Below are 11,643 nucleotides of genomic sequence, written 5' to 3' on the forward strand. Positions count from 1 at the left end.
ATATATATATATATATATATATATATATATATATATATATATATATATATATATATATATATATATATATATATATATATATATATATATATAGAGAGAGAGAGAGAGAGAGAGGAGGAGGAGGAGGAGGAGGAGGCCTTATCCTAATAGGAAACAACTCAAAATTGTAATCTCCATGTTTTGCACGTCCAAAATAGGTCAGAAACCAATTTGGAAACAAACCGAGTCGCGGTTTCCAGCATGGAGTCGACTTAGCCAACTCCAGGCTTAGCCGACTTTTACAGGCTCGGATGCTAGGGCTCAGACGGCACAGGGGCAAGCCGACGGGTAGGCAGGGTCGGCTAAGCCGACTGGAGGTGGCTCGCGTGGCTCGCCTTCTTCCTCGCGTGTCTCGCTTGCTGTTTTCTCTTGCCATTTGGTTTCTAACATGCCTATAATGTTTATAATTTGTTGGCGATGCTCATGAACCACTTTGAGACACTTTTGAGTGTTAACATATGTCCCCTGTTTTTAGGTGAATGAAATCATGAACCTGAAAACACAATTCAAAACCGAAAAGCAACAATGCCTAACTCATTGGCCATTCAGCGACTAAGGGCGATGTATACATCAGTCATTTTGTTTTAAGGGCGATACATGTACGAAGATGAGGAGAGCCTCGAGCGCCCGCCGAAAGTCATGGAAGTCGATGCCTCGGACCTTGATGGCGTCCCAGAGTTGCCAAGCTTGCATCTTGACTTTCATCAGGAGACTCCACTCATGGTAGTTCGTCTTGGTGAGCATCGGCCACGGCGTCGCTGCTCCCAAATCCCGGTAGACGGTCTACACCATCGGTGATCGGCCGTGTTGCCCATGACGCCGCTCTAGTGACAGCGACTGTTGGCGGGCGGTGGTTGCATCTCCACGCACAGAGCCTCGGCAGCCGCCGCTGCAGCCTGGGCTGCGGCCGCTGCCTATCTGGCCGTCGTGGCCGCGTGAGTGGCTGCTGCCTCTGCGACTATGATCCGCGTAACGACGTCCATCATCGCGCCAGTGGCGGCGGCACGAGCTCTGGCACCGACGGATCCTCCAGAGAGACCGGAGTGGTTGGACATGGTGGCTAACTACTCCCAAACCTAGGCTCTGGATACCAATTGTTGGCTAGGGAACTTCACAAAATGGATCTTAGATAGGAACTGCCTTAGGGCAGCTTGGCCTTAGCCACTTGTTGGAATTGAAAAGCAAAACTTGGGATACAAGAAGGTCCAGCACCACTGCTACCTATATAGCAGATGGTCTACCTGCTCCAGCATATTCCTAACCAGTGAAGTGGATGCTGAGCACCTGAGCATACTCTTAATACTAGGCTAATAATAGCCGACAATAGAAGACAAGAAATAGTAAGATACATAGAGAAGCACTAGGCTCAACTCTCATAAAATATTTATGGTCAGAGAGGAAAATAAAGTTGCTGGTGAACTTCAAACTGAGGTGGCTCCATTATTGAGCTTGCAAAAACTTCAGTAAATGGGGAACCAAAGATCTGTATAAGACAAATTTTTGTAGTGTACTGAAATTTTACATTTCCATGACTGGATTCTTGAAATGGGAGTTCTGAATGCTCTTCACTTCAACAGCATAGAAATTATATTTCTTTAGAAAAGTGCACAGCAGTCCTTAAACCAGCTCCTAGCAGTAGTTTTCATATCCATTGAGTACTCACAAATGCTAATAGGTACAAGCAAGATCAACTTAGGTTTCCATTCCAGTTGCTAATCTGCACAATCTTGACTATGCTTAAAACACTACACATTGACTTCATTCTAGGCTAGCTGATAGCAACAAACTTATGGTGATAGCCTGATAGGTAGTAGCAAACAAAAAGAGAGCCAAGAAACTGCAGCTGAGTGCACCTAGAGGAAAATATGGTGAGACCACCAGATAACTGGACTCGATCTAACTGAAACTGCAACATGTTTCAATGTATGTACTGCACACCTATGCACGAAATAACTATTTGCGCGACGACAGACGTAGTTGAACTGCACCAGATCGCCTTCCCATGTTTCAGGCCCCTTCCCCTCAACGATATCTTCAGATCAAGAAGAGTAATTTGTCCATGAACAATTAGAATCATAACTGAAAACTGTGGGACAACTCATTGTGAGAGTACCTTCGAGTTTGACTCCACTATTCAGCGTCCGGTACCTAAAACCTTCAAAATGGAATCAAGAAATCAGACTGCATAACTACTTTGGAACTTGTGTGAGAGGTGTCAAAAGCTGTAAGGTCACATTTTAATTTTAACACCAACAGAACATCCAGGGCAGGGATGTGCGAGGACGAGGTGGACATCCGTCGGCGACCTTCCTTGAATTTAGGGGAGCGCAGGGTCGACGAGGCAGGGGCGAACGGTGGGGGGGCCGGCCGGCGGCGAGGCAGCCGTGGCCGTGGCGGCGGTGGATGAGGCGGGGTGGGGGAGGCAGGGCGCCGGCGAGCGAGAAGAACACGAGGAGGCGCTGCGGTGGGAGGGGATGGGTCACCCGACCCTGAGACAGACCCTATGAAATAAGTAAAAAATAAAATAAAATTGAAGTTTTGAAAGTTGAAGGAAAGCATAAAGACAACATCTTGCGATCTGAGTACTTAGTGTCATAGAGCATTAAGCAAACAAATTTAGTACATAGTCTTCCAACAATAAAGCAGTAGCTTTCAGAGGGTCTGCTAGAGAAATTACAGTACCATTAGTAGGGATGAAAACGGTACGCATATTTTCCGACCGTATTCGAAACCGAATCCATTTAGAGGGGTTGAGATCTGTCCGTATCCGAGTCCGGATATCCAACATCCGATACCGTATCTGTATCCGAATACTCAAATTGCATATTTATGATGTCGATATCCAATCGTATCCTATCCGACATAGTTGACACTATCCGTATTCGAATCCGAATCCGAATAGAAATATGAAAACAAATGTAATATCGGTGATATCCGTCCGTATCCGATCCGTTTTCATCCCTAACCATTAGTAAACCTAAGCAAACTTGGAATGCCTGGTGAATGAAACGAATTATGAGTGGAGCCATGGAAAGTTAATAGAACAAAAGTTGGCACACAGGCAATCATGACATATATTGAAATGAAAGCATTATTGAGCGCCGATTTAACATCCATGGACTGATAGGGACGACTTCTTTAGTAGCTCGCAGGCGAAACCCTTGTTGGAAAACGGTGTCATTAGCTGCAACTGCAAACAACGAGCAGTGCAAAAGCTATTAGTACCAGGTGATTTGTAGTTTAAAACAAAACACCGCACAAAGCTACCAGCTACACAAGCTATTAGTACAGTACATAAGAAAATGACGAGGGTGGAAGACAATAGAGCATATTTAACTCCTAGTTAGAATTACTAAGACAATTATAAGAGTTTAACTTAAGTAAACTGATACATTTTGATAGAATGAAATGTCCTGGCTACATAAACAGTACCACTAGGGACCAACGCCTGCTGTGAGGCTTCATAGTTTATGGCAAACATGAAATAAGTAAATTAATCCATTTTCACTGAATAAAATCTCAAGGCAAGTTTGAAATAAGTAAATTAATCCGTTTTTGAGAGAATGAAATCTCATGGCAACATGACCGGTGCCTGTCGGGAGGCTTACTGTCTAGCCACTTCTTCTAGCTAGAATTACTAAGACAAATAGAGGATTGTATGATACATATAAGTCCACTAATGATCATGGCATACCTAGAAGGTACTTGCATGTGTGATGTAGGGACTGATGCTTTCAAGCTTGCTGAGAAAGGTTTGCCTCCACCATCTGGCGGTCAACCTGCAATGAGGCAACATATTCACAAAAGAGAAAACACAAATCGTCAGAAAGCACAACTTTGTCACCATTTCAGAATCATTCTTTCAATTTACAAGCAGGATTAGGCATAATACCCAAATGAGTATTTACAAAGAAGGCACATTTAACATAAATTACCTTGAGGTAGGCATTGTCTTCAAAAAAAATCTGAAGTAGGCATTCTGCTACAATTATTATGTTAAAGATGGAGGAATTCTGCCTATGTTGCCCTTAAGCTGCCCAATTTCTCCAGTTAGCTTTGCGGCAATGGCATCTGCGTCGACCTAAGAGACAAGAGTATAAACCACAGTCAAGTGTAAATAATCATGCAACATGTTGGCAAAGAAACGGTCTATAGGTCACATCATAAAAAAATACTGTTCATTTACATGCATAGAGTATGGTCCGTATACAATGCAAAATAACGTAGTGAAAGATTAGTTATAAGATATCATACCAATTTCAGGCTCGGGGTTAGATCGGCACCGTCAAAACAACGACAGAAAAGAGCACATAGCGCTCCAGTTCTATTAGAACTACATTGAAAACAAAAATGTCCTCAGGTTAGATTTGAAACATTGGCTGGCCAAGTATTGAGATAAGATGCTCACCATGGAACAGATTTGTCCAACCACATCATAATTCGCAATTCTGCAGAGGTCCATTCATTGTGCCATCCTTGAAACATTGTTCGAGAGACTGTGCGCATCGCTAGCTTAAGTAAGTAGCATGTTCGTTCATGTGATTCAACCGTACTATCAGGAGTTGACATAGCATAGCTCGGGTCAAATACATATATAACGTTGTTTTCCAGACACCATACATAGCATACCCACCGATATTGCAGTAGAGCAGGAAAGAAGAGCTGCACATTGGAATTGGGCGTTAAGAGATGCATATTGCTAACAATAAAGTGAAGTTATGGTTGGACAAGTACAGCTGAACGAGAACTAGAAATAAATGTATCTGTATGACTTACAAGTTTGCAATTGCTTAAATCATATGACATGTTAGACAGCGAGAAGTGATGGCGGAGCTTGGTAGCAGACAAGTCAAAAGATCCGGACATAATTGACTCCTATACCAAAAGGAACATGGTACAAAATCAAAGGAAGATAAGAGTACGAAAAGAAAATATTAATTGCCCGCGATACAATGTCTGCTATTGGATCAGATGGACAACATACTCAAATAACTCTAAGAAAGAATAATAGAAATTTTACAGTGAAGCTTGAGTTGATTTCCTTTTGCATTCACTTATAAAAAATAGTAAAGTACAATATGTTAAAGAGACTGAGTAAATAATAAGAAAGGTACCATAAAGTCTGACTCAAAGAAATGCCTCCATCTCATATTAGATACAGATTGGTATAGTGCATCATCATCCTGTTTGACAAGGCGAATTATTGCATCAAACAAGTCCAATTCCATCTCAGACATGCCTAAAATCTGAGAACGGAAAGGACGGACAGAAACTTGTATGTGCTTGGGATTCCTGTGTACAATAATAAAGCTACAGAAAAAAAGGAACACATGTTACCGGTGTTGAAGAACTAGAATTAGAGTATCTTAAGAAAGTTGGAAACAAATATATACATATGAACAAAGGCCCAAAAGGAAAAGCATTATGTGAACGCAAAAAAGTGATACCCTTCATCATCTCGGACACGGTGGAACTTGGCAAAAACATCCGACGCGTTCACGTCGTTGGTCGTCCACGAATATCCAAGAGCCCAAGGTGACGGCGGTGAACTAAAAGTACTGGTTCCAAATTGTTTAGTTCCATGTGAAGCATTCGAATCATCAAAAGCAATCGCATTAAGATCAATATCTGTTGGCAACTTGAGCCTTCTAACCAATGAATAGAACTGAGACATTACGGTGCCTACACGAAGGTTCACATTCAGCTGGTGTGGCATGTCATCCAGCGATGACATAGCAGCTTTAAATGACCTTTGCACATTGTCACCAATAATCCTATGATGCAAACTGCGATGGACTTGTTTAGAAGAAGATGCATCATGGGAATTAGATGGTTGAGCATGAGAATCTGGGTTAGCACGAGGGTTGTTGACCTCTGCAGATGAAACCGGGCTGTCAAGATGTTTCCGCTTCTTACTAACAGGAACAGAGATAAGTCGTATACCACTTGATACTGCAGATGCAATCACATCAGGGCTGGAGCCAACTGTGAAAAAAGACCGAAGTTAGACAAATCTTTGCAAAGGTACAAGGACATCGAGTTTAAATAGATGCCAACAATGATTTTGTGAGATGTTTGTAGTCTGTTTACACCATTGACTACTTATAGCCCCGTTCGGCTGGCAGAGTTTTAGCTGAAACTGGCTGAAAAAACACTGTTTCCAGCTGAATTGTTGTGAGAGAAAAACACTGTTCCGGCTGAAAAAAGAAGCCGAATATAGGGTAAGCCGAACGGGGCTATGAGGAAACAAATATGACTGGCTTAAAAAATGACATTGCATTCTCGCTAAAAACTTACTGGAACCGAAGACTATCCAGGATAAGGAGAATGTGAACTTCTACAAAAGATTTAATTATTAGGAGCTATAATCTTAGTGACCTAAGACTATCTAGGATAAGGAGAATGTGAACTTCTACAAAAGATTTAATTATTACGAGCTATAATCTTAGTAACCTGTATCAAAGACACAGGACCACGATAATGATAAGGTAGCATTGTTATCAGAGACAACAGATTATGTTGACAGAGTATATGGTTACCCACGCAAAGAGGCATGTTGATTTAAGAAAGAGGGACAATAATTCGTACATACAACATAATTACGGGTATCATTGTAGATGACATAGTTGAAATAGATATACTAAAAAAAGGGAAAAAAAAGGTTTCATAAGCATCAAATGATAAAAAAATTGGGGATGAATCAAACAACAAAGAAAACAGGTTGGACTTACCAGCTCTCATATGTTCATCATCAAGAGTGAATTGATAGCTAAACCCATTTTTGTACGCCAGCATGATTGAAACAAGCACTGTCATGAACTTGATTGCGTGAATACCGGATACAGAAAGGCCAGAATTTATCTGATCCTGAAAATCGGCAGCTGCGACAAACAAAGGACCAGCGGCCTGTTTTGAAGATCACATAAATTAGATGGCGAAGAGTTTCATTCAAGGTGAATTGGTTTTTTTTGTATGCTGATTAAAACAAAATTGAATTACCATGCGATGTCAGAGTTTCAATCTAAAATTTGGACATTTGAAATATAGACAACACCACACTACATCCATTGGAATGTCTAACAGCCGAGCCATAGAAACTGAAGATTCCCAAATGGCTAAAAGACAGTCGCTTCTAGACACGTCAGAACCTGGCGAAGAATGTGCAGCCCAATAATAGCAACATTCAGCTGCATCCCTCAGCTGCAATGAACAATACCAATTACTAATCAATTGTTTGCATGATAAAGGATATATATACATAGCTCCAGAAAATTGAAACCATTTAACTATTCAACTAGAAAAAAAAAATCCATGCCATAAGACAGGCGTGCAAACACTGACCTTGCCATGCGGGGCATCATCATTTGCATTAAGATATTTGGAATCTATACTATAGTATAGAGAGCGTGCAAGCCGGCAACTTCCGTCCCTCTCACATATCACTGTTACTGGCACAGTAAACGCGAGATGGTTTTTGTGCACAACAGTAACGGGTTTTTATGAACAGTAACGGACTACTATGAACAGTACTCGATCCATTAAGGAACAGTTCGATTTTTTTTTTTTAAACATGCAAAATTTTTCCCCCCACTATTACCCGCGCAACGCGCGGGGTTACCTGCTTGTAATTCTTATCGGCACGTATCATGACACGCAGCTTATCGTACGAAAACTCCCTTATCCTAGGAAATGAACTGTGTACCATTGACAGGTCGCCTAGGTCAACACTAAGTAAAATACCTGAAAACGAGTGAAAGATTATAAAACTAAAGACGACCATACAGGGTATAAAAGTAGAAACAGGGAACTAGATAGTAGTTATGAATATACCTGCAAAAACATGGAGCAACATGTAACATTTGGGAATTTTATACCACTTGACACTTCCTGCTTTAATTTAGTAACGGCTAAAAACGATAGGCAATATAAACGACGAAGAATAGTAGATCAAACACAGGGGGACACGAGATTTTAACGTAGAAAACCGTCTCAAGAAGGAAAAAATCACGGGCACCAGCTAGCAAATCTTCACTATATCGGATGAGATTATAAACATCGGGGATTTACAACTTTTCTTATCCCAAGACGACGGCTTACAGGAAGTATATATAGAGATGGAAAAACCCTAATAGGCGACGATCCGTACCGCGGCCCAAGCCTCCCGACGACGGGCCTCGCTTCGCTCCGTCAGAAGTTAGCATTTATTTTGTACTTAACTGAATTTGGATCACAACTCAACAAACTCCACCTTTAGATAAATTCCTTCTTGTAGCATAAAACGAACCTTCGCCCTGAAACAACAAAGAAATACTTCCGGTGCCAAATAGCCTCTTGGGCTAAATAGTTATACCAACTAAGCTTGAGCAAACCTCAACCTTAGCAACAGAAACTGGATTTGTCAACATATCAGCAGGATTATCATGTGTGCTTATCTTGTATACCTTCAGCTTACCTTGCGCGACAACATCACGAACATAATGGTATTTGATATCAATGTGCTTCGTTCTCTCATAGAACATCTGATCTTTAGTGAGACATATAGCACTTTGACTATCACAAAATAAATTAATACAAGAATCATCTGCACAAAGCTCAGCAAACAAACATTTCAACCAAATCGATTCTTTACATGCTTCAGCAACAACCATGTATTATGCTTCAGTGATAGACAAGGCAACAACGGGCTACAATGTTGCCCTCCAACTTACAACACAACCACCAATATTGAACACATAACCTGTGAGAGATCTCTTATTCAAATCAGCAACAAAATCTAAATTCACGTAGCCAGTGAGTCCCTTATCAGTCTTGCCAAACTTCAAACAAGCATTTGTTGTGCCACGAAGGTACCTGAAAATCCACTGAACAACCTTCCAATATTCTTTACTAGGATTAGCCATGTATCTATTAAAAAAACTCATAGCATATGATCAATCAGGACGAGAGCAAACCATGCCATACATCAAAGAACCAACAACACTAAAATATGAAACTCTTGACATGTGCTTAAAATCCTCATCTGTACTGGCACATTGTAAAGCTGATAATTTAAAATAAGGAGCAATAAAAGTACTAACAGACTTTGCATCATGCATGTTGAAACGATGAAGAACTTTCTTAATGTAACTTTGTTGACTAAGAAATAACAAACCAGAATTTCTGTCTCTTATAATCTTCATACCTAGAATTTTCTTAGCAGCACCAAGATCCTTCATCTCAAACTCACTACTCAACAGTTTCTTTAATGTAGTGATTTCTTTCTTGCTCTTGGTAGCAATCAACGTATCATCAACATATAACAGTAAGTATATAGGTGATCTATCAACAAATTTAATGTACACACAGCTACCAAATTCAAATCACTTAAAACCATGTGACATCATAAAAGAATCAAACCTTTTATATCATTGACGAGGAGACTGTTTCAAACCATATAAGGATCTCTTTAATTTGCAATCATGATCCTCTTTATCAGGTACTATGAACCCTTCTGGCTAGTCCATGTATATCTCCTCCTCGAGCTCTCCATGTAGAAACGTAGTCTTTACATCTAACTACTCAAGCTCAAGATCTCGCATAGCAACAATACCAAAAAATGTACGAATTGAACTATGCTTTACAACTAGAGAGAACACATCATTATAATCAACACCAGGAATCTAAGTGAAACCTTTTGTGTAACACCCGGTGTTATACCTGCATTTAGGCACTACAAATCATACATATCATGCATCATCAAGCATCCTAATCATACATGCCTAATCATGTAAATAACAATTGAAACACTGCTTCGAAACATTTGAAACATGTGTGAAACCTGAATGTTGCATACACCTGTCTAAGAGTTGTTTTGCCCTGATTTTGCTTGCTAGGTTAGTAGAACTTGTTTGGCTATCATGGTAAATCATCTAGAAATGTTTAGTTCAATTTTTGGAGCAAGGTTTGTATTCAAATTAATTCAAATTTTTGCTTCAAAATTAATTTCCCAAAAATTAGGGTTTTGAGTTAAACATGGACTTTGATTTTACAATTCAAAATCTAGAAAGAATTTGGCTTTGGTCATAAAAGCAAAGTTGTAGAGAATTAAATTCTAATCAACTTTCATTTTTGGTACATTTTCAAAAGATGTCATTTTCTTGCTCAAAATGATATTTGAAAACTGGTATTTAAAAATTTCTTGAAATTTGAAATTGAAAAATGCTTTTCTTCTTTCACGGGCCGTCGCCTCCTTTCTGGCCCGCCAGCCGAAGCTGGCCCACGCGCCGCGCCACGCCGTCCCGTGTTGCGCTCGCCTCGGCCCAGCCCAGCTCGCGCGCACAGCCTGCCCCAGCGCTGCGCCGCGCCTGTTCCCGCTCGCCGTTCTGACCAGCGCCAGAGCACGACCGCCGCGTGGCGACCATGCGCCGGCGACGCCCGCCGCGCGTCGCAGCCGGTCTGCCTCGCCCTCCACGCGCACGCCTACACCTGCCGAGCAGTGCTGCCTCCTTCTCAATCCTCCACTTCACTCTCTGTCGCGCCCAGCAGCAGCGACAGCAGCAGAGCGCGCCCGACATCGCCACCGCGCGCCGCGCCTCGCCAGGACCAGCTCGCCCGACCACCATGGCTCGTCGTTGAACCCTCCATCTCGCCCGTAGCACCGCCACCTCGTGCACCACGCTGCCGACCAGCTCGCCACACGAATCGACCGGAGGTGAGGCCCAATCATGCATTTTTCCTCCGCGCTGCCGCTCGCCAGAGCTTGGCCACAGCGCACGCCGCCGTGGCTAGCCTTGCTCCGCCTCCCTCTCTTCCTCTTTTCGCGCGCACCGTGCCCGCCTCGCAATGGCGGAGCTCGGTTGCGAGTCAACGCTGCCGCTCCGGCCACCCTTGCGTCGGAACGAGCCCGCACCGCCGCGCGCCATGGCCGCCGGCCACCTTGCTTCGGTGGTCCTCTGGCCTTGCAAGTAGTGCCAACGGGTGCGCATCGCCTTGGGGAGTCCGACGGTGCCAACCACGCCGTCGGCGACCTCTCCGTCGGTGAGATCCGGCCGGTCAAAGCCGTCCCCTGCCTCCGGGTGACTGGCCAGTGGGGTCAGTTGACCCGCTGGGTCCCGCCTGTCTGTCTCTCTGGCGCGGGTTTTGGGTGAATAACCGGGTGGATCTAGCAGATTTGAGCATGAAGTTCAAAAGGATTTCAAAAATGATTTTTCAAGAATTCTATTTAGATGCTTTGGAAAATGTTTGGGTACTTCTTTTGGCTCCAAATCTGTTGGAATAAATTTTGCTAGGTTTCTTATCACTAGATCTACTTGGGAAAATTATTGCATGTCATTTTTGAGATATTTTTCTGTAGAACTTTATTTAATCATGGATATTGCTGATAACTTGAAAAATGTGTAGAAAAACCTATAGGCTTTAGAAAAATATGATTCCAAGTTTGTTAATCTTCTTATGTAATGTACTTCCTAGGAAAAATATGTGTCATGCATGTACTGTAGAAAAATTATGAGGTGTAGTTCAAGTGCCTTTAATGACTGATTTTTGTTATTTTAGCTAGAGAGCAAACTTTGTATAAAACAAGCATGTGATAATTTTTGTACAGTGATTGTATGCTATGAAGATCAT

General features: G+C 42.1%; 1 long non-coding RNA gene across 1 annotated transcript; it reads right to left on the reverse strand.

Annotated features, from left to right (window-relative positions):
* Positions 1-1,705: 1,705 nt before the first annotated feature.
* On the reverse strand, positions 1,706-2,370 carry LOC136457957 (uncharacterized). The gene is made up of 3 exons (XR_010759854.1): positions 2,274-2,370; positions 2,153-2,194; positions 1,706-2,071 (listed from the first exon to the last, which is right to left on the reverse strand). It is a non-coding gene; the product is annotated as an uncharacterized lncRNA (long non-coding RNA).
* Positions 2,371-11,643: the final 9,273 nt, after the last annotated feature.

The sequence above is a fragment of the Miscanthus floridulus genome, chromosome 6 (assembly GCF_019320115.1).
Source record: "Miscanthus floridulus cultivar M001 chromosome 6, ASM1932011v1, whole genome shotgun sequence".
NCBI classification, from domain to species: domain Eukaryota; kingdom Viridiplantae; phylum Streptophyta; class Magnoliopsida; order Poales; family Poaceae; genus Miscanthus; species Miscanthus floridulus.